A 24,860-nucleotide genomic window follows, 5' to 3' on the forward strand; every position below is an offset into this window, starting at 1 on the left:
CAAAACTTAATTTTTTTTTTGCAATCAGCAATAACACAGCCACTATAAATTAGAAGGATATGCTGCAATTAAGTCATTCTGTACTTTGGCCTGCCAGGCCTGGGTTGCTTCACACCAAATGCTTTCTATTATGGGCAAAGAAAAGACCTCTCACCAAGGTAACAAGGAGAATTTTAAAGCCACTGTCAAGCAAAAAGCAGGACCTCTTTAATTGGGAGCAAAAAACAATACTCATTCTTCCTAGGTTCTAAGCTAAAAACTAGAATTGAGTCTTTGAGGTGTCAAATCCTATTTATGACTAATGAAAGGTTCTCTGCTTCAAAGGGGAAAAAAAACCACCTGTGAGAATAGAAGTTCTTAAGTTGTTGAAATAAGCATGAGCCAACCCATTTTTTTCATTAGATCTGGAATCTGTAGAAGCTGAGTCTGATGAGCAGCATGGCAGCAGTGGAATGAATAGAAAGAGAAAGAAAAGAATAAAAAAAGAACCAGGAGAGTTGAGTGAATAGCCTCAAGAACTCATTAAAATGTGGAGGGAAAAAAAGGGTAAGACTAGGTCCCATTGATAGCCTTTTTGCTATTTCTGATAGAAATGTTTGATAATGACCTACTCAGTTCCCAAGGAAAAGCAATTTGTTAGTCTTTTTCCTTGAACTTGCTTTAATTACCAAGTTTTCTAAACACAGCTCCCCTTAATTGAAGTAATCAAAGTTTCACATGAACCTACTCTTTTTTTTAACTTGTGTCTATTTGGACAAAACCAGAATGAAAGAAGCATGAACCAGGAGTCAAGAGACCTATTTTCTAGTCCATGCTCTGCCCTTTACTTGTAGACTTGGGCAATCAGTTCTCTCCATTTCTGTTTCTTCACAACAATATGAAGAAGTTGCTCAAGAAAACCTGTAACATTCCTTCTTTAAACTGAGGTTCTATGGTATTAGATACTATCTTCTCTTAAGGCAAATAACTAGTCAAAATCAGAGTAATAATAATAATAACAATTGGGGTCCTTGACTAGGTCATGTAAGGAGACATCCTACTTTAAACAAGAGACGTATGTATTTTGATTTCTGTTCATTCCTGTTCCTCTATTCCAATATTGCTTATTGATATACTTTGTCCCTGAGAACTAGTCAATCATTCATTTGTTCAATATCCATATATCTTTATATGTAAAGACCCTCTTAAACTCACTAGTTAACAAATACTTATTAAAACACATTGAACACATTTCCCTTTCACTTCCTTCCTTCTTTCTTTTCTTTTCCTCTTCTCCCTCTTAATTCCCCAAGTCCCAACAACTTGCATGTGATTTCTTTCAAGTAAATTAAGAAGGAGCTCCACATATGTTATTTTTCTCTTTAAATTAGGAGGAAACTATAGCAATTAAGCCATCTACTCACTTGACCTACCAGGACTGGGTTGCTTTATACCAAATGCTTTTTATTATGGCTTTTTAAAAAACTTCTCAACAAGGATAACTGCATGCTGTATAATTACCTCAAATTGGTTGACCTATTAGTCCATGTGGACAAAGCCTAAGAAATCTTTGCACTGCTCCTATTACATCTCCCTTTTTATATTTTTATACCTTAAAGTGTGTCATGAGCTGATTATTTATATATTTGTTGCATTTGGCTCCACTGTTAGAAATATATCACCTAAGATATCCTTCCAGGGATCTGAAACAGAAGTCATTTCTGGAAGGTCTATGCATTACATATAATTTGCTAAGTTCTCAGTTCTCTGATGGGTAATGCAGGAATTCAGGACATATATTCTATACCAAAGATTTCTACTGCCAAAAAATTCTATATTTTTTCAACCTCATTTTTCATGAAAAATTGCAAGATTGACTTTGCAAATGAGAATAGCTCTTGGACAATGATTGTAAGAACGTTAGACTGGATTTGAAAAGAATGTATAGGTTTTCAAATCTTAGAAAATTGTAAAAGTGCCAATCATTACTTTTTGACTCTTTCTTTTAGAGATACTCCTTTTAGCTTATCTTTCATGAATTTATTTCTTTTTTCTTAAAACCTTATCTTTGGTCTTAGCATCAATTCTAAGGCTGAATGGCAAGGTCTAACCAATTAAGGTTAAGTGACTTGCTCAGGGACACAGAGTTAGGAGTGTCTGAGGTCAGATTTGAGCTCAGGTCCTCCCAACTCCAGGCCTGGCACTCTTTCTACTGGACTTAATTTTTTTTCTTAAATCCTTACCTTCTGTCTTAGAACCAAATCTAAGACAGAAGAATATCCTTCATGCATTTATCCTTCTTAGAAATTGGGAGGGAGGGGCAGCTAGGTGGTTCAGTGGATTGAGAACCAGGTCCTGAGTTCAAATCTGGTCTCAGACTCTTTCTAGCTGTGTGACCCTGGGCAAGTGACTTAAGCCCTTACCACTCTTCTGCCATGGAATCAATATACAGTATTGATTCTAAGACAGAAGGTAAGGGTTTTAAAAAAAAGGAAATGAAAGAACTCCTGCAGGTAGGGTCAAGACAGTAGAGAACCACTCAGTCAACATATACATGAAATTCACTTCCCCAAGGACATTACTAATTGCATTTTGTAGAAAAAGGTCACTTATATAAGAATGTCAATTTTTAAATTATAGCTTAATGACAATATGACTTGAATTCCTAATATCATCTGCCCCCACTTTTTTTAAGCCACTCTGCCTCCATTCCTGTAAGCAATGAATCTTTTTTTTTTTTTAAGTAGTGGGATAATACAATATCATTAAAATATCATCATCTTTATTTTGCTCCTGTTTTAATGAATAGAAAAACCACAGTCTAATTTGACAAGGACAGAGTGCATTAAAGGAGTTTATATGAAAAAAGACTAAACATATAATAGTTATGTTTCCAGTTATTCATGTGTGTCGATACTACCATTGTGATTGGCCTATAAATCATTTAAAGGCAGTAGTACAAAGGGTTGCAAAATACCTTCATGCACAGAAACATTGCATGCTTGAGATTTCCAGAATTCATAAACCTTGCTATAGAAGAGTAAGTATGTAAAATCATTTGTTTGAATATTTTTTCTTATAATAATGTCTGTATTGATTCAGCTTGTTCCATCTTAAAAATAAAACCCCTCAAAATTTTTTAATAAAAATGGCTCAAGCGAATTATATGTGTGTGCTATAAACTACATATATACATATCAATTATGTGTTGTATATATAAAACTCATTTTATGATTATTCATTGAAATTCTCATCCTCATTTTAAATATTAAAATGATTAATCTTAAAACTTGACAGATTTAAAGCCTTCCCTGGGTCACCTAGAAAGGAGTTGTTGGCAGAAGGATGCCACTTTTTACTGAAGATCTGATATGCTATCTTCTGTGAAGTTTATATTTTCATTAGAGAGTTAATTTATGATTTTAAGAAAGCTAAAGATCCCCAAATATACATGTATATGTGTGCCTGTGAACATATAAAAACATACATACAAACACAAACACAAACATTTACATATAGGCTACTGGTATTGTAGTGCTAAGAACACTAGCTCTGATTCAAATGAAAATACTTGGGTTCAAATCCTGGTTAACAAGTGTTACGTTAGATAATTAGTTAAACATTCTGGGCCTCAGTTTGCTAATCTGTAAAATGAGAGAGTTGGACTAGATAGCCCCCAAGGTTCTTCCCAGCTCTAAATATATGATTTTATGATTCTCATCAAAGTCCAGGCGCTCTCTATAGTATTTTTTCTTTCTTGATAAGCATAAATGTACATTAAATTACTGTCTTCCGTCTTTCCCTTTTTTTCTGCCCCATCTTTCCCCGTCCTTTTGGATGTTGCAAAAATGACTAGAAATGAATGATAAGCTCAGATTTTATATCTAAAACATCCCCAGTCTCCTACTATGAGAGGCTAGATTGTATGTTTGTATCCACCTTTCCCTTTATTTTGTGTCACTCCCAGGTACAAACTCTCCTGAGTATGGTGTGTGGTGCTGACACCTGGTGGTTGAGATGGCCACAACAGGAGTGTCAAAGGGTAAGACTAGATGTTAACTAGTAAAATATATTGGAAGTGCATCCATCCATTCTCCAATGAAAAATCTAGTTTTAAACATTATGGCTATCTTTTCAACATCTCCCTCTAGAGGAATAACCTGCTTTTTTCTAGGCTTATAAGAACTCAGGAAGAATTTAGAAAAAAAAAACACTTAAAAAAATCTCCATTGTATTTCTCTACTAGCAGCAATGCAATGATCCAAGACAATTCTGAGGGATTTATAAGAAAGAACACTATCCACATTCATAGGAAGAACTACAGGAGAAGAAACACAGAAGAAAAACAACTGCTTGATCACATGGTTTGATAGGGATGTGATTGGAAATGTAGACTCTAAATGATGCAAATATCAATAATATGGAAATAGGTCTTGATCAATGACACTTATAAAACCCAATGGAATTGTGCAATGGCTAATGGGAAGGAACTGGGGGAGAGGAGGGAAAGAACATGATTTTTGTAATCCTGGAAAAATACTCTAATCAATCAAATTAAATTTTAAAACTATTAAGTAAATAAATAAATATAACTGAATATAGTTGAGGCTAGCAAGACTGATTTTTTAAAGCGATGTCTTTAGAATTTATGAAGTCATCTTAAAATTCTTGATAGATATTTTTCAAAAATCATGACCATTATGTTTTTTAATCAAGGTAGAACTAACAAGGAGGGGCCAAAAAAAAAAGAAATTTAACTAGAAGGAAAGAAGTTGACAGGTATAATAATTCAGGTGACTGGATCGATGCTATTCTCAATTCTACTGCACTAATAAGATCTGCTTTTCTCAATAACCTTCAATGAGTTCAATTCAATCTAATCTCACATTTCTTTAAACTTATAAAACTTTTATTGTTTTCTTTGTACATACTGTCACTTCCCAGACTTCTCCAACAACAGAATCATTCCTTCGAACAAAAAAATAGAATTATGCAAAATAAATAAAGGCATCAGCCACGATTGACAATGTGCTTCATATTGCATCTATAGTTCATCACCTCTCTTCTGCAGAAAGGAAGACATATTAATACTATATGTTTTTACTTTGAATATATTTGTATTTATACTACATCTTTATGTATATGTATTCTGAATACATATATATAAAATAGACTAAGGATAGGGACTGGTTTTTGCTTGTTTTTGTTTTTGTCTTTGAATTCCTAATAACTAGCACAGTACTTTGAAAATCATCAGAACTTAGTTCATTAATTGATTGTGATTGTTCCTCTAAACTCACAACTGGTCACTAACATGATCTGCCTTCTAAAGTGTTTCACTAGTGTTTTCCCTTATATTGTCATTTTCATTATGCAAATCTCTCTCCTGGTTTTACCTACTTTTCCATACATCAGTTCATAGAAGTTTTCCAAAATCAAATTCCTATATGAAATAAAATATACCATTTTCATTACTGTTTATAGAATAATATTATATTACATTCATATGACAGAATTTGTTCAGTCATCCCAGAACTAATGGGCACTTGCTTGATTCCATTTCTTTGCTCCTACAAAACAGCTGCTATGTATAATATAATATATATAATAATATAATATATATAATATAAAATATAAATATAGGACATGTCTATCTGCTTTCACCTTTTTGAGCTATATAACCAATACTGGTGTCACCAGATTAAAGAATATGTACAGTTTAGTGACTTTTTAGGATAATCTCTCTATCTCTACTTTTTTTCTTTAAGAATAGTTTTATTTTCCTTTATTTTTTATAGGTTATGTAATAGCTCTGTTCATTTTTTGAAGATTAATATGTAACCTAATAGAATATGAAACATGACAATGATGTAATATATAATATTTTATAAATATGTAACAAATTATAATAACTATGCTTATGAGGGGAAATAAATTCACATTTAACTATGTCCAAAAATCTATGTCTTATTATTCCCTTCCTCCAACCTCTCTCCCCTACCAGAGAAGGCAGGTTATATGATACAAGCTATGCATATATCATCATATAATACATATTCTCTGTCATACTGTGAAATAAGACATATATTACTTACACTAGAGAAAAATTCGTGAAGGAAATAAAGTGAAGAACAGTATGTTTCAGTCTGCATTCAGACTCCATCTGTTGCTTCTTTGGTGGTGGATATCCTTTTTCCTCATGAGTCCCTTGAAGTTGACCTGCATTCTTGCCTTATAATTAAGTTATTCAGAGTTGATCATCATGCATTATTGTTGTTGCTGTGTACAACCATATCCTGGTTCTGCTTACTTAACTTTGTATCACCTCATCTAAATCTTTCCAGATTATTGTTGGGTTTTTTTGTGTGTAATCATCTTATTTGTCATTTCTTATGGCACAAGAGTATTCCATTACAATCATATACCATGACTTATTCAATCATTTCCCAATTCATAAATATCCCTTCAGTTTCCGATTCCTTGATGCCACAAAAAGTACTGCTATAAATATTTTAGAACATATAGTTTCTTTTCCTTTTTCTTTGATTATCTTAGGAAATAAACCTAATAGTGGTATTGCTGAATCAAAAGGTATACACAATTTTATAACTCAAAATATAATTCCAGATTACTCTCTAAAATGGTTGGATTAGTTCACAGTTCAACCAACAATGTAATAGTGTCCCTATTTTTTCATATCCTTTCCAACATTTGTCATTTCCCCTTTTATCATTTTAGTCAATTTGATAGGTGGGAGATGGTATCCGAGAGTTGTTTTGATTTGCAGTTCATAAGTCAATAATGATTTAGGTGATTTTTCATATAGTTACATATAGCTTTTATTTCTTCATCCAAAAAAAGTCTCATCATAGCTTTTGATCATTTATCAATTGGGGAATTGCTCATATTCTTATATATTTGACAGAATTCTCTGTATATTTTAAATATGAGGCCTCTATATGAAAAACTATCTATAAATTTTTTCCCCGACTTCATGTTTTCTTTCTAATCCTGGCTACATTAGTTTTATTTATACAAAAATCTTTCAATTTAATATATTCAAAATTATCCATTTCACATTTCACAATGCTTTCTTAGCTCTTGTTTATTCATAAATTCTTTTCCTTTCCACAAATCTGCTAAATAATAAATTTCTTGTTCTTCTTATTTGTTTTTAAGTACCTTAAATCTTTTAACTCCTTTAACAGGACCTAGGTCATATATCCATTTTGATCTTGTCTTGGTAAATTATGTAAGATATTGGTCTATATCCAGTTTCTGCAAAGCTGCTTTTCCAGTTTTCCCAACAATTATTATCAAATAGTGAATTCTTATTTCAAAAATATGGAATTTTACCTTTGTCAAAGACGTCACTATAATCTTTTACAACTATTTATTGTATGTCTATTCTGTTACACTGATCTACTTTTTTATTTCTTAGTCAGTAGCAGATAGTTTTAATAATAAATACTTTATAATAGAGTTTTAAATATGATATTAATAGACTCCCCTGCTTAATGTGTTTTTCATTATTTCCTTTGATATTTTAACCTATTTTTTCCAAATGAATTTTTAATATTTTTCCTATTTCAATAAAATAATATTTTGGAAATCTAATTGAGATAGCACTGAATAAATAAATGAGTTTAAGGAGGATTATGATTGTATTTATATTGTTTCTTCCCACCCATGAACAATTAATATTTCTCCAATTATTTAAATGTCTTTATCTGTATAAAAAGTATGTTATGATTATGTTTAGATACTTTCCAGTTTTGTTTTGGAAGTTATGCTTCCAGATATTTTATTTTATCAATGGTTCATTTAAGTAGGTCATCTCTTACTACTTCTTTTGCTGAGCATTGTTAGTGATATATAGAAAGACTGATAATTTGTGTGTGTTTTTTTATATCCTGCTATTTTACTAAAATTATTTATAGGTTCAATTAATTTTTAATTGAATATTTAGGATTTTACATAAAAATCATAGTCTGCAAAACAGTTTGTTTTATTACCTCTTTGCCCATTCTGATATCTTCAGTGTCTTTTTCTTCTTTTATTGCTATTGCTATCATTTTTAGTACATATTAAATATTATTGGTGATAAGAGACATGCTTGTTTTATTCCTGATCTTATTGGAAAGGTTTCTTATATATATATATATATATATATATATATATAAATATATATATAGTAAGGGCTAGGCAATGAGGGTTAAGTGACTTGCCCAGAATTACACAGCTAAGAAGTATCTGAGGTCAAATTTGAACCTAGGACTTCCTCTCTCTGGACCTGGCTCTCAATCCACTGAGTTACCCAGCTGTCTCCTATCAGAAAGGCTTCTAACTTATCTCCATTACAGATAATGTTTGCTGATATTTTTAAATATATACATCATAGTCTTTTAAAGAAAAATCCATTTGTACTTATGGTTTCAAATGTTTTTAATAGGAATAAATATTGTATTTTGTCCTAAGTTTTTCCCGCATCTATTGATATAATCAGATGATTTTTGTTGCTTTTTATTGATATAATCAATTATGTTAATAGTTTTTCTTTTTTATTAAACCTTCATGCCTAATATTAAATCAATTTGGTGATACTATTTAACCTTTGTGATATATTATTGTAGTCTCTTGCCTAATTTTTTATTTAGAATTTTTGCATCTATATTCATGAATGAAATTGGTATATAGTTTTCTCTATTTTTGCTCTTACTGGTTTAGGTATCAGCACCATATTTGTTTTATAAAAGGAATTTGTCAGGACACTTTCTTTCCAATTGTTCTAAATAATTTATTTAATATAGGAATTAGATGATCTTTAAATGTTTAGTAAAAGTCATTTGTAAATCCGACTGGTCCTGACACTTTTTCTTAAGAAGTTCTTTTAGAGTCTGTTTAATTTTTCTTTCTAAAATCAGTTTATTTAAATGTTATATTTCCTCCTCTGCTACTTTAGGTAGTTTATATTTCTGTAATTATTCATCCATATCACATAAAATATTAAATGTGTTGGCATATAATGGAACAAAATAACCCCTCATAATTGCTTTGATTTCATTTTCATTAGTGGTAAATTCACCCTTTTAATTTTTATTCTACTAATTTGGTTTTCTTCTTTCCTTTTTTAAATTGTATTAACCAGTAGGTTATAAAATTTGTTGGTTTTTTCATAACACCTTTATTTATTAATTCATTGGATTTCTTACATTCAATTTTTTAATCTCACATTTAATTTTCAGATTTCCTATTTAACATTTAATTGGGTTTTTATTGTTTATTTTCTAATTTTTAAATTACATACCCAATTTATTGATTTTTTCTTTCTCTATTTTATTGATAGAAAAATGTTGAGATGTACATTTTTCTCTAATTACTGCTTTTCCTGTATCCCATAAGTTTTATGTTGTCTCATTAGTCTCATTTTTTAAATAAGAATTATTGTTTCCCACTCATTCTCCAAGTTTTAGTTGCGTGACTCCACTTAATTTTAGTTCCAATTGCATGGTCTCTTATTAAAAATAATTTTTATTGTATTATGATCTGAAAAGAATGAATTTAATATTTCTGATTTCCTGTATTATAAATTTTTATATCTTAAAATATGATTAATTTTTGCATAAGAACTAGGCACTACTTAGAAAAAGATTTTTTCTATCCCCATACAATTATCTTAAGAAATCTATCATATTTAGCTTATCAAAGATTTTATTTATCTCCTTAAATTCTTTCTTCTTTATTTTTTTAGTTAGCTATATCCAGTTTTGAGAGGTTTTAATTCCCCACTATTATAGTTTTGCCATTTATTTCCATTTATAACTCCTTTAGCTTTTCCTTTATAATTTGATGTTATAATATTTGATGCACATATATTTGGTTGTTGATAATGCTTCATTATCTATAGTAGCTTTTAACATAATGTAGTATCTATGTTTATCTCTTAATTAAATCTATTTCAGAAACTCATCTGAGATCATTATTGTCAATATTGCTTTTTTTGTCAACTGAAGTATAATATATTCTACTCTATCCTATTTTTATTCTATGTGGCCTCTCATTTTTAATTGTGTTTCTTGTAAACAACATATGGTTGGGTTTTTGTTTTTAATCAATTCTACTATCTGTTTCTGTCTTATGGATGATATCTCATTCACATTCAAACTTATAATTGTCAATTATGTATGTCTCTCCATTCTTTTTTTCTTTACTGTTTTTCTTCATTGCCTCTCTTTTTATCTTATTCCTCCTCAGAAATCTAATATTCTTCTTAACTCTCCTTTATCCCCACCCCTTCTTAAATCCCACCTTTCTTTTTTCCTTATCCTTCTAAATTTCTCTCCCTGGCCCCCTTTACCTTTCTATTTGCACTTTTATGAGTCCCTGCCTAGTCTCTCTATTCCCTGTTATTTGTTAATATAAATGAACTCTATAATTTCCTCTTTTGTCTTTCCCTCCTAAGATTTCCTTTTTTTAATCTTTATCCCTTGATCATGTATCTACTTATAAGTTAAGAAGAATTTTACCCTTCTTATGTATGTATTATTCCCTCTTTTACTCAGATCTGTTGAGAATAAGGAATTGGCATTATCATTCTTCCATCCCCTCCTTCCCTTTATTATAACATTTCTTTCATTTACCACTCTTTTATATGAGGTGCTTATTCCAATTTATCCCTCCCAATTCAATTATATTTTATTTTTTAACTCATTCTCTTATATTCATTTCTGTCTCAAAGTTTTTAACTACAAATGCTCTCTCAAACCATGCAATTAATTATATCATTTTAACAATTCCACTATTAATGATTTAGTATGCTTGTTTTTCTCAAACTCCCTCCAACATTTAAAATTTTTATTTTTTTATCTTCTTTCCATATATAGCTGATAAATAGTGAAACCTGAGTTGTTTTAATTTGCATTCTATTATTAGTGATGTGGAGCATCCTTTTATCTTTTTTTCTAGCTGAATTGTTGTGTTAATTTTTGTATTACAAATATTTAGAGATTATTCTCACTTTGTGAGCAATATCTAACAATTAATTAAAAGTCAAGTAAAACAAATAATACAGTGACCTCATCTAAAAATTTATACAACAATTCACATCTATAATATCCCTTATCGTTCTATTTAAAAACACACACTAACACCTATTTTCTCTCTTCTAATATACTCCCACCCAGTTGAGAGAAAAAGAAAAGAAAAACCAATTATTTGCAACAAAAATGCACAGTTAAGCAAAATTCATTACTCCAAAGTCTGTGTACAAGTATATATAATAGTCATATATGAAGATGTGTTTATGTATGTGTACATGCACATACATGTAATATACATATGTCTCCTTCCACACCTTAAAGCCATTAGCTCTCAGTAGTGACAATCATTTCTTATAATTGTGCCTCTGGAACCATGAATTCTTATTTTATTGATCAGAGTTCTTAAAATTTTTCAAAATTGGTTGGTTTTACAGTGTTATATAAATTATTCTCTTGATTTTACTCATTGCTTTCCTTATCAGTGCCATTTCAGTCACAAAGTCTATTAGCAGAGGACTCTCATCTTCTTAGTGGAGAGCAATGCCTTGTGCCTATGTAAGAGGTAAGAATAGGAGAGGCATTCAGTTTCTTCATTCTTTCTCTAGTTCTCATCAACACAATGTTCTTGTCTAGCTTGGAGATGTTTCATGCTGGAAATCTCCTTCATGTACCTATTCCAAACTTTCTTGGAACATTAGGCAGCTTTCCCTTGAGTGAGAGTCCAGTCTCTCTTGGTTGAGCTAAGTGACCTCATTCCCAATTGTAGAATTCCTTCACTAGGTATTGTCTTGTATGTGCTCTATTATATATAACTTCTCTGATTTCTGTTTGCCTAATAATTTGGATAAATGAATTTTCTTGGCTAAGTGCTGCATGTGTTCATTGTGAAACTAATATTTGGAAGGAATTGTATATAAAGCTTAGAGCCCTATTTTCATCTGATAATGAAATATGACCAGAAGTAAGCATGAACTTGATCACATTCAGATCCAAAAATATTTTAGGGAGGAAACTGATATAATTCTAGCCCAGTACCACCTCTCCATAAGGAGAATAGAATATCCAAACTCCTGGTCTCCACCTCCTGTTTCTCTTTCTGGAAGGAGTTAGTTTACTTTCAAGAAAAGTAGAGGGAGAAGAAGCTAATGATATCTTCTGCCTCCCTTTAAGTCACACAATGGCATCTTCCTCCACATTACAGAGAGGAGGGAGTTAGCCTTGCTACATGTGGAACTTCACCACATCAGTTAAAGTTCTAAAAATTCTTCATTTTTATAACTTTGATGTTACAGTACAAATTGTTCTTTTTGTTCTTTTTAATTAAAGCTGCATAAATTCATTTGTCTTTCCATGTCTCTTTTAAGCCATTGATTTCCTCATTTCTCTTTTTAAAAAAAACATTAATCAATGGTTTACCTAATTTGTTGATTTTTCCCCTAAAACCAACTCTTAGATTTATTTATTAATCCAACAGTTTTCTTACTTCAATTTTATTGACCTTATTTTTAATTTTTAGGGTTTCTAGTTTGGTGTTTGCTTGGGGATTTTTATTTGTTTTTTATTTGTTTTTTTTTAATTACATTCCAGATTTATTGATCTGTTCTTTTTCTATTTTATTAAAAATAAGCATTTAGAGCACTAATCTTTGTCCTAATGACTAATTACTTTAGTTGTATCCCACAGATATTTTTATGCTGTCTCATTATTATTATTCTCTTTATTGAAATTATTTATTGTTTCTATGATTTAGTCTTAAACCCAGTCATTCTTTAAGTTATTTAGTCTCCAATTAATTTTTGTTTCAAACTACTCAAATAATGATGTTGTTCTTAAGGGTTATAGATAAATTTTCCCATGTAAGAAGTAAATAATTTGACTTTTGGGGTGCCTTATAATTGTTCTCTCATATTTACCTTCTTATGATACTTATAGATTGAATTTTTTACTGAATTCTAATTTTCCCCCAACAGTTGCTGAAATTCCTTTAGTGTGTTAAATATCTATTTTCCCTTATGCTCAATTTTACCAGGAATGTGATTCTTGGTTGTAAACCCAGCTCATTTGCTCTTGAAAATATTGTATCCATAACCTATGTTCTTTTAATAGTGATGCTACCAAAGTCTTGTTTTATTCTGACTTCAGTTCCATAGTATTTAACTTTCTTTTTTTATTACTTGAAGTGTTTTCTCCTTAACTTTGGTTTTATAGAATTTAGCAATGATGTTCCTGTTAATTTTCATCTTTGGGTCTCATTGTGAATAAACTTTTTCACTTTTTATTTTACCTTCTAGTTTTAGAACTACTGGGCAATTTTCATTAATGATTTCTTGGAGTATAGTAGCTAAACTCTTTTTTAAATCATAACTTTCTGGTAGTAAGACAATTCTTATATTGTCTCTCCTTGATCTAGTTTCCAGGTCAGTTATTTTTAAAATAAGATGTGTATTTTCTTCTACTATTTCATTCTTTTTATTTTGATTTGTTATTTCTTATTGCCTCAGCAAGACAGTAGCTTTCCTTTTTCCAATTCTAATTCTTAATGAATTATTTTCTTCTAGAATTTTTTATATTTCTTTTTCCAACTGGCTTATCTTTCTTTCAAAGTTTTCTTGATTTTCCTGCATTGCTCTCATTTCTTCTAGTTTTTCCTCAACATCTCTCATTTGTTTTTTGAAACCTTTTGTAACCTCTTCCAAAAATTCTTTTTGGACTTGCAACCAAAGAGGGCTTGGGAAAAGCTTCCTGTAGAAATCCTATAGGATTTTAGCTGAACTTTTAAAGGAAGCCAATAGACAAAGATGAGGAGGAAGAGCATTCCAAGCATAGGAGACAGCCAGAGAAAATGCCCAGACCCAAGAGATGGAGTGCCTCCTCTACTGAAAAGCAAGGCGGTCAGTGTCACTGGACCAAAGAATATGTGACCAAAGAGTTGTAAGAAGACTGGAAGGGAAGAGAGATAGGTTGCGAGAGACTTTGAATGCCAAACTGAGGATTTTGTTTTTAATCCTTATAGAGAGCCTTTGGAATTTACTAAGTAAGAGGAGTTGATATAAGAGGAGAAAGAGAAGAGCTAAGGGAAGGAGTACGGAAGGGAAAAGAGGAGAAAACTTATTCAGAGTTGGCATAGTGTTGAAGTAATGCGCAAATGTATGGATAAAGCTTGATATGTAGTCAGTTACAATTTCAATCAAGAGCACTCTATAACCTTCATGCCTAGAGAAACACTACTGTCAAAGAATGAGTGGTTTTAAGGGTTAGATGGGATCAAGTACTGTTATTTGAGGAGGGGAGCAAAGGGGCTTTTTGACAAGGACTCTGGCATAAGGGATTAATTAAAAATGTTGATAGTCACAAACTGCATTTTTTTATCACATTGACCCTGCTTTGAGCTTTATCTTCTGAGAGAATTATGCCTTTAGGTTGATAATTCACCCAATTTCCATTATTATAAAATTTATAAAATAATGTTTGAAAATAATGTCTGAAAGTTTCTGAGAATATTGTGTGAGAAGCATAGTATACAATAGAGAACCAGGCTTGGAGTCATGAAGACATGTGTTCAAGTCCTTCCTCTGACAAATACTGGCTATGTAATCCTGGGGAAATTAATAAACTTCTCAATCCCAGGCAATTATACTAGGGTATAAATTGTAGAGCAGATTTAGAATTTATTCACACTGGGTTTTCCCTATACAAATGAAATCACAGGTCTGATCAACTCCCTAAGAATAATATACCATAAATTATATATCCCTCATATAGGACCCAGTACTTTAACCAGAATCCCTTGCTTCTGGTACATTTAGTCAAAGATAAATTATAATAACAAGCAATTTTTTATTAATTATCCAGTTTCTGACAAAAGCAATAATATATACCATCTTGCAATGGCTTCTCTTCCTTAGTAGATTACTACTCGCTTCTCTCACCTCCCACTCCTACAATTTTTATGTAATTAGAAAACCCCCACACATGAGCTACATCATCAGCAATAAATCAGATGTCATTCAATCCCAGTTCCTTTCCTCTTTTTCACAACAATTTGTACTGAATCTTTGCTTGACTACTTTGTGTATAATTTAAATAGTGCTGCCACAAAAGTAGACATTCCATCCATGATGGTAACATGATTGGTGAAGAATAGACATAGGGGGTGGGGGCAGAAATCCATGCAACATATCTATCTGGAATTAACATACACCTGAGTAGCATTTTATCTTCTGAAGCTGGAAATATGTACCAAAGCAAAGCAGATCTAAGACTATAAAATAAAATGGTCCTTTGACTATAAATTACAAGTTCTCTTTAGTTTATATTTGACAACTCCAGAACAATAAAATTTTGCCTTAGCAGAGAAATTATGAAAGGCTTAGAGAAGTGGAAGAACTCTACATTTTTATTTTCAAGCTAATTTGTGATTGCCATTTTTTACCTAGCCCAAGTCAGACATTCTAATTATTTTTGGAAACAATATATGTTTTATATATAAATAAAGCATAATCAACTTGTGACCAATCAATGATTTTATAAGGATTAGCAATTCCAGTAACAATTACCTCTATTTCTGTATCTTTTTATGGTTTATAAAATATTTTTGACACAACATTTTCTCTGTAAGGAAAGCATTTTAAATATTATCATCTCCATTTTAAAAATTACAAAATTGAGCCTGTGGTGAAATGATTTCTCATCATGATAAAAAGTGAAAGAGGTAAGATTTAAATGTAGATTTCTCTTCATTCAAACTCTTTCCCTTATGCCATAATGCCTCTCAGAAGTGAAGCTAACCAAGCAGTTTTTAGGTGGATAGATAGACCTCGTGTTACTAAAGATTCCTTTTGAAGATATCATTGCTTCTTAGAATAGCTACTAAGGCATAGATAGTTACTTGATGGGATTCCAATTTAGTTTATTTAATAATTGTAGAATTGCTGAAATTTTATAAATTGCTTTAAGTATGAAAAGTGCTTAATCTACATTCTTCTGATCTTCACTATGATCCCATGAAGTAAATATTATTAATTCAATTTTACAGATGAAGAAACAAAGGCTTATTAAGTAACTTGTTCATGGTTGAATATGAAATATCCTATAGGTAGTAAATGAACCAGGACTTTCTGTATTGATCCATCATTCTTTTCACCACTCTGCAGAATGGGAAGGAGTTGAAACCATGAAATAACATGAGACTCTGAGATCATCTGTGGATTTAATTTTTCAACACTTTCTCTTCTCCTTCAACACAGATTTTTTTTAATGGTTATGTTTTGCTCTTTGGATGATAGTGAAGTTTTAAATGACATGAACAGTTATTTACTAGAGAGAGACCTAATAAGACACACCATTTTTCACTCCAAAGCTCCTTAATTAGCAATAGAATACCAAATGATCTATGTTCATTCTTCATTGGAGAAAGTAATCTAAAAATTTTAAATCTCTGATTTTATTATTCCTTTACTTTGAAAGACATTGATTCTTGGAGCAGCTAGGTACTACAATATGTAGAATGCCAGGCCTGGAATTGGGAGAACCTGGTTTCAAACCAGGCCTCAGACAGCTCCTAGCTATGTGAACCTGGTCAAGTCACATAAACCCGAGTTTAACTCTTCTATCTTAGAACTGATACTAAGACAAAAGGTAAGAATTTTTTAAAAAGGGACACTGATTCTATATTCCTACAATGGCTTTGAAGGCTTCCCAGGGAAGCCTTCCACTGGCCTTAGCAGAAGTCATATTTCAGGTGAAATGCTCAGAGTTGAGCCCTAAAAAGCATATATATTGCCAGTTTAGTAAACAAACACTATAAATATATCTTTTCTTGTCTTATCTTGGGTTTTAGATCTCAAGAAAACTTGTTAGGAGCCTTAGCAAACTTTGATCCTTCAGAATTTCTGTAAGTTAATTTGCATTTGTGATATTCTCATTGTGATATACAGATGATAGTCCATTCACATTTTCTCAACCTGTGAGACTATCTCCCATTGTTTACCTGTCAACCCTCCCTCCTGGGCTCTACCCAACATTCTGAGGGTCTTCCTATGATTTTCTTGACGTTGCTTGGTAACCATGTCTGGCACAGGGATTAAAGCATCACCAAAAAGCATTACCAAAATAATACTGTTGACAGCAAAAGATGAGTCTTTTACCTAGCAGACTGGCCAATCTGGCAGCAAAGGAAAGTAATAGATGATAGAGGAGATGCTCATAAGTTCAAAGAGTTATAGATATAAAACTAAAAACAACCCCAAACATTAAAGTCATCTAGTACAGTCCTTTCAACTTACAGATAAAAAAAACTGAGACCCATAGTGATTAAATGATTTGTCCAAGATCAATCAAGTAACATGTGGCTATATTAGGTTTCAATATCAGATCTTATAACCATATCAAGGTATGGCTTCATTCTGCTGTCCCAGACTCAGTTTTCCTCTAATCTAAAAACATCTCTCCTTGACTCTGCAATACTATTAAAATATAAACTCTTCAACTGAATGTAATAAATTTTTCTACTAGTAGTAATACAATGACCAAGGACAATCCAGAGGAACTTATGAGAAAGAATGCTATCCACATCCAGAGAAAGAACTGTGAGAGTAGAAACATGGAAGAAAAATAACTGCTTGATTACATGGGTCAAAGGGGATATGATTAGGGTTTGGGATTTAAAAGATCACTCTATTGCAAATATGAATAATATGGAAATAGTTTTTGAATAGTCATACATGTATAACCTAGTGGAATTACTTATAATCTCTGGGAAGGGAGAGAAGGGAAATGAGTGGGAAAAATCATGAATCATGTAACCATGGAAAAATATTCTTAATTAATTAATTTTTTAAATTCATAAAAAATTAAAATAAAGTATAAACTCTTCAGCCTCTTGCAAACTGACTTCTGTCCCTTTTACTCAGTGGAATTGCCATCTCCAAAGTTATTCATGACAAGTGCACATCCAAACAATTGAACATGAGATGCATTTTTAATTTAACCTATATTATTAACATTTTCTCCATCACTTTCTTAAGTCTAAGAATCCTCAAAACAATAAATCAAGCCTTAAATTGTAACAGTTGAAGATTTCTGAGGTGTCAGTGCTCACACTGAGTTCAAGCTAACTCTAGCATAAACCTCTACCTGTGATCTTTTCATTTTACATTCATTGACCTTTTTTCAAGGCTCTTTTGGCCTGACCTTTAAAAAAAAAAACTAACACTCACTTCTTCTTCATTGTTACTCTCTTTCTTTGGCTTCTAGGACAGTGTAAACATTTACTTTTCCTTCTGTATTGTCCTTCTTGATTTCCTTTATTGGCTCATCTTCCTCCTCCCAGACTCTTACTAAGATTCTCTGTCTAGACTCTGTCTTTGGCCCTTTTCTCCTCTCTTTGTGCAGTTTCCCCTGAGTGAGTTCCTCAGTTCTTGTGGTTTTAATTATGAGCTCTAAGCACATCACTCCCAAATCTACCCAACTGTAATTGCCTTCCTGATTTCCAACTATCTTCACTTGTCAGTCCCACAAATAATTCAAACCCATCTGAAACTGAATACATCATCTTCCTTCAGAAACCCATACCCCACTCCTGGCTTTTCTATTTTTGCTAGTATCTCAGATTCTTTATTCTCCCTTACTCCATGCCCACCTCCATGCCAAGTATAATTCATTCTTTCTGTAGGATTTCTGAAATGTCTTCTCTCAACTCATATAGCTACTCTAGTTCAGTCCATCATCACCTCTCTTCTATTTTAATAGCTTCCTACCAGTATTTCTGACTCCAATCTTCATCCAATACATTTTTCCCTTAGTTAAAAAAAAGAATTTCTCTGATGAAATGGATTGGCCATTTCACTGTTCAGAAATATTCAGTGGTCTCCCCATGGTCTAAATAACAAATGCACTATCTTTATGTTGGTAATTAAGATACTCCTCTGGAGAGACTCTAAATGAACACTATAATGCAAATTCCAACAACAGGGAAATGGGTTCGAGTCAAGAACACATGTGATAACCAGTGGAATCATGCGTCGGCTATGGGAGAGGGAAATGCGGGGGGGGGGGGGGGTAAAGGGGAGAGGAGGAAAAGAAAACGATCTTTGTTTCCAGTGAATAATGTATGAAAATGACCAAATAAAATAATGTTTAAAAAAACAAAAAAAAAAGAAAAAAAGATACTCCTCTGTCTGATAATAGTAAATATTTGACATATTTTTGATGCTGGTACTATTTTTTGCTCCTTGCTCTCTCATCATCATGGCCAGAGTCAAGAATAAGGCAAAAGAAACAGCGATTTATCCAAATGCTTAAGTGGCCTACCTAGTTCTGGCCATCAGCTAAAAGAAACAAGTTCTAAGTACACAAAGAACAACTCATATTCCTTCCTTCTCCAATTTCCCTGATGTAACTCTTTCTCACCTCCTTAAAGGTCATTCAAACAATCATTCAGGATGCCACACCTTTGTTCCTGCTTATCTTCATTATAATATCACTGGCATAGCCTTGCCAGTATCTTGTTCAAGCTATGAGGAACCAACTCTTTCATCCTGGCAGCCAGCAATCTTTGAGTGGTTACACACCTCCTTCTGTAGTCTAACACTGGGACTGTTAGAACTATAATCTTGACTGTGATTTCTATGGTTTGGCATTCTTGTGACTGTGTGGGGTATAGTCTCCATCCTGCTGGTGTTCAGCGAATCTGGTTTGTCTCTCAGCTCCAAGAATTCTTTTTCATTGGCACCAGCAATTCTTAAAATAAAACTCTTGAGCAAATAACAAGGCTAGTCAATCCTAAAGATAAGCCATAGCTATTGTATAATTTCCAAAATTATAGGAATAATAAAACTATAGGCAATTAGCTTCCTTCACCACCACCTCACCACCACACATACAAACACATATATATGTTCTATACCTTTTGTGGGAGGGAGGAATAGCTGCCTTCTGCTATTTCTATAAATTTATCCATTGTCTTTTTGAAAATGATTATAAGCTGGCTGATTTCAGGGATGAATTACTTAAAAAACTAGAAAAATTGAATGAGCAGGGGCAGCTAGGTGGGTCGGTGGATTGAGAGCCCTACTTAAAGATGGGAGGTCCTAGGTTCAAGTCTGACCTCAGACACTTCCTAGCTATGTGACCCTGGGCAAGTCAGTTAACCCCCATTGCCTAGCCCTTACCACTCTGCCAATACACAGTATTGATTCTAAGACAGAAGGTAAAGGTTTAAAAAAAGAAAAGAAAGGAAGAGAAGAGAAGAGAAGAGAAGAGAAGAGAAGAGAAGAGAAGAGAAGAGAAGAGAAGAGAAGAGAAGAGAAGAGAAGAGAAGAGAAGAGAAGAGAAGAGAAGAGAAGAGAAGAGAAGAGAAGAGAAGAGAAGAGAAGAGAAGAGAAAATTTGAATAAGGATGAAATTAAAAATCCTAGAAGTATACTAGCACTATCTTGTTAATTTTGAATATGGAGCTAGCCATCACTATACAATTAATGAATCATATGATTTTTCATTTGGTATGTCTAATTTGACCACTTCATTTTATAGCTGAGAAAACAGAGATCCATAGAATTAAGTGACTTACCCAAAGTCACACAACTAGTTAGAGACAGAGCAGAAATTTACCTCCTAATCTGTTGACAATCGGATAGTACTCTATTACACTACCTTCTTGTGTTCCTGGACAGTTGGTGTATATTTAATGTTAGCAATTAAAATTTAGGCTAGATTGTGTAACAATGGAGAAGAAAACTTCTTTTAGCAATGCAGATTACCACCTGCTCTAAAGTCACTGCCTTAGGGAGCTGACCAGGACACCAAAAGGTTAAATGATTTGTCAAGAGTGATACAGCCAATATAAGTCATATCCTTCTGATCTGGAAAGTTTCTATCCACTGTACCACTCTGCCTGTTGTCTATACATAATTTAACCTCTCAGAGCCAGATTAACTGAATGTTTAACCTTATTATACTATAAAGATTCTTATGTAGAAAGGGCTCAAAAATAATGTCAGGTAGGAAGTACTCTCTTTCTCACTGTGACTACATAGAGATTCTACCACAATGCTTTGTGGTATCTCTCTGTAGTTTCTAGGGAACTCTTAGACTGATAGAACAAACATATGCATTGTTCCACCTCTAGCACTGACTTGTCCTTTTAGCTTTAAAAAGAATGCAAATTATCTTGAATTGACACTTTTTTTTTTCCTAAACCAATAGTTTCCAAGGATTTAGTGAAGGATAGATAGCAGCTGGAGTTCTCCATTGTTTCTGGATAACAAGGCTGTGTGTTGTGATACTTTATTAATGTCTTCCAAAAATAGTAATAGGACAAATAAAAATAGAGGAAAAGGAGCTACTCCCTCTTTCTCTTCCAACCACTGTCACTGGCTGGATAGGCTTTCAGTCGAGCTTTAGCCTACAGGGGAATGTTCATTGATTGTTCTCCTGTTCCCTGGCTGAACATCCTGACATTGACTGACATTTTAGCCATCCAGTATTTGGGAAAGCAAGAATTAGGACTTTGGTTGTGTCATTATGTCTACCTTCTTCCCTACTTTGTTTATTTAACATAAGAGAGAATGTCTGGCATTTCCAAAGCAACAATAAACATTATCAAATCCTTAGATTTCTGCTTCAATACCTTGTATGTAAGAAGATAGGAGAAGGTTTCCAGCTTAGCCCTAGCCATTCCCAGATGGGACAATCTCCACACAACACAATCTTCTACCTACATTTTCCCCCAATGTTGTTATAATCCTGGTGGACAATCAGGTATAAAAAGAACATGAATCATTAACATCAGTAGATCAACAAAGTGGCCATACTGAAGGTTTGGATCTTTAACGAATCAGCTCTGCCCCAGCAATTTTTCTTTTTGCACCTATTTGTATCTGTTATTCTTGGCTCTTTGCTCAGTACTTTTCATTTACTAAACTTATTCTTGAGTTTAAATTTCTTTTTTTTTTTAATTAAAACCCTTACCTTCCATCTTGGAGTCACTATTGTGTATTGGCTCCAAGGCAGAAGAGTGGTAAGGGCTAGGTAATGAGGGTCAAGTGACTTGCCCAGGGTCACACAGCTGGGAAGTGTCTGAGGCCAGATTTGAACCTAGGACCTCCCATCTCTAGAACTGACTCTCAATCCACTGAGCCACCCAGCTGCCCCCTTGAGTTTAAATTTCAATGGTTATTTTATTAATTCTTATTTTCTCCCTTTGGAGTTTTTAGTTTTCTCATGTTATTTACATTGCTTTTCAAGAAGCAGTAAGAAAGTTGCGATTAGTCAATTACCCAGAATTCTGAACCTGTCTTTAAAAATAATCAATTACATTAATACTTTTAGGTTTTTACATTGTCTAGATTTCTTGCTTATCTATCCCATTCCCAGAGACAAATCTCTAATAATTAAAAAAAGTAATCATCACATCCTTAAAGTCTAATGTTTTATGCATTGCTCTAAACTCATGGTCCACTGTTTCTTCAAAGGGGATGGGTGGAAAGGTACCTTCTCATACCTCTCCTTGGAGTCTGAGCTTGGTATTTAAACAAATTTTGAACTTAGAGACACAAATATCATATAAACTTGACTATCCAACCTTAAGTTATTGATTCCACTTATTTATTTTGCTTGGTTTCTTTTCCTCTGATAATTATTAATAGTAATTTATAGGGCCCATTATAACTAATTCTATAAAATTAACAAACTACTTTACATTATCTTATTATAGCCTCACTCTAAGCTAGGTAGGACATGTATCTTTATGTAATGGCTGAGGAAATTGAAGGTCAAAAAAATTAAGCAATAATTTGTCTGTCCTCAAATGACTGGTAAAGCTTAGAACTAGCATTTGAAACAAGTCTCTCCTAACTTCAATTTTATGGCTTGCCACTGCCCCACATTGCCTCTTGTGTTAGGTCAAGTAAATACTTTCTAGAATCTATAGAAGGTAGTCAGGACATGAATCATTTCCATTTCAAAGAGAGGAAAATTGAGGCAAACATTAATCCTGACTTTTTGAAACCATATTTAGTTAGTCATAAAATATGGCAGACAAGGCCTGTGACAAAATAATGGCAAAATAGTAGATTTAATCAACTGGTTACTTTAAGAGAAAATATTAGTCAAGTCAGTGGTTTGATGGCCTCAGCATGCAAAAATAATAGAGAATGTACAATCTAGTTAAGTGTTCAGTTCCTTAAATCCTGGTCATTTACACATGATTCTGAATTCCCAACAGTGCTCTTATTATGTCTCTCATGGGCCCAGCTGTCATCATATTCTTCAAAGACCAGCCTTACAAACAAAAACTTTTCATTTTCTCTTTCACTTCTCTCAGGGGCCAGGTTTATTTTTCTTTGGCTCTTCAAGTACAGTATAAGCAAAATCAAGTCAAGATAAGGAAATTACCAATATGTAATTTGGCTCCTCTATCAATTCTCATCTGAACATCTCTCTAATAATATTTTGTCAGGAACATTCAATATCAGTCTATCTATGGCCATGTATCTTTTCTCAGTTATCCAGTGAATCTCTCAATTCTCTGAACTCCCAGGGCACTTATGAATCTGTAGCTCATAATGTAGCACAGATTACAAATGGCTTTACATTTTGCTGAGATCATTTTATGTTTTGTTCCCCTAACCAGATGGTAATCTTCTTGAGGGCAGAGATCATTTCTTATTCATTTCATATTCCCTGACAGAGATGAAATCTTTACTGAATATGAGAAAAATGTTTAATGAATACTTATGGATTGATTCTAAAATGTATTATACCCAAATTTATCTAATTAGTCTTACTATATAAAGTATCACTTACTATATTTTATTCTATTTTATTATATAGTATTACTATGCCTATTTCCAAAAAGAATATTTCTTGAAGTTTCATTGAAATCTTGAGTATCACAGTTTCTTTTCTACTCATTTATAAACTTTTTTTGAGAATTTTGAGTTTTTTTAAAGATTCTTGAAACCATGACTTAGTTATGCAATACCTGAATTTAGAATATAAAAATACTAAAGTGCTTGACAGAAGAACAATAGTGCTATTGGTCAACAGAAGTGGCAAGGAGGAAGAACCAGGAATATTTTCTGTTTAGATCATTGTTTTTCAAGGGAAAAGATACCTGACCAGAATTCAAAATGTGTATACACCTGTCACAAGTCCTATTCATAATATCCTTGTGGATGGATGATGACATCCATCTGGATTCATTTTTTTCCCTTTTTCTCTCTGCCTTCTTCCAAGGACTAAGGACCAGGGGAGGCTTCTCCTCAGTCTTCATAGATTATGTTCAAGATCACTGGGAATCAGAACTTCCTGAATTTCTTCAATATGTAGTTAACTACCTGATCATCTACTGAAGCTAAATGTGAATCTATATGCACTTGAAACATATAGACTTAAAGAATTTCTATACCTTTTCCATGCCCACTGCCCCATTCTATCCTCTATCTTCCTCCCTCTTCCCATCTCTGCTGCTACTTCACTCTGGGAGATCTATGACAAACCTAGGACCAGAATAAACTATGTCTATATTAAACATCTTGAACAATAACAATTAACAATAGTAAGATTCTTTCAAAAATCTATTCTTCAGAAATAAGTTAGACATTTTCTCCACTTCTTTGGTCAATTGCTCCATTGGGGTATTATATGGGCTTCTAATGACCTCAGAGAGTTACTATAGCAATTCCAAATCCCTAATTCATTTCACTGACCTTCCAATAAATATACATAAACTAGCCCAGCTGCACGCACATGCCCAGAGGGCAAATCCCTCTGAGTACCTTAGGATATATTTTTCATATTTAATTTTCCTATTTTTATTTTGATACCTCTTGTTTCCACCTCA

Source organism: Monodelphis domestica, chromosome 2, assembly GCF_027887165.1.
Source record: "Monodelphis domestica isolate mMonDom1 chromosome 2, mMonDom1.pri, whole genome shotgun sequence".
NCBI lineage: Eukaryota > Metazoa > Chordata > Mammalia > Didelphimorphia > Didelphidae > Monodelphis > Monodelphis domestica.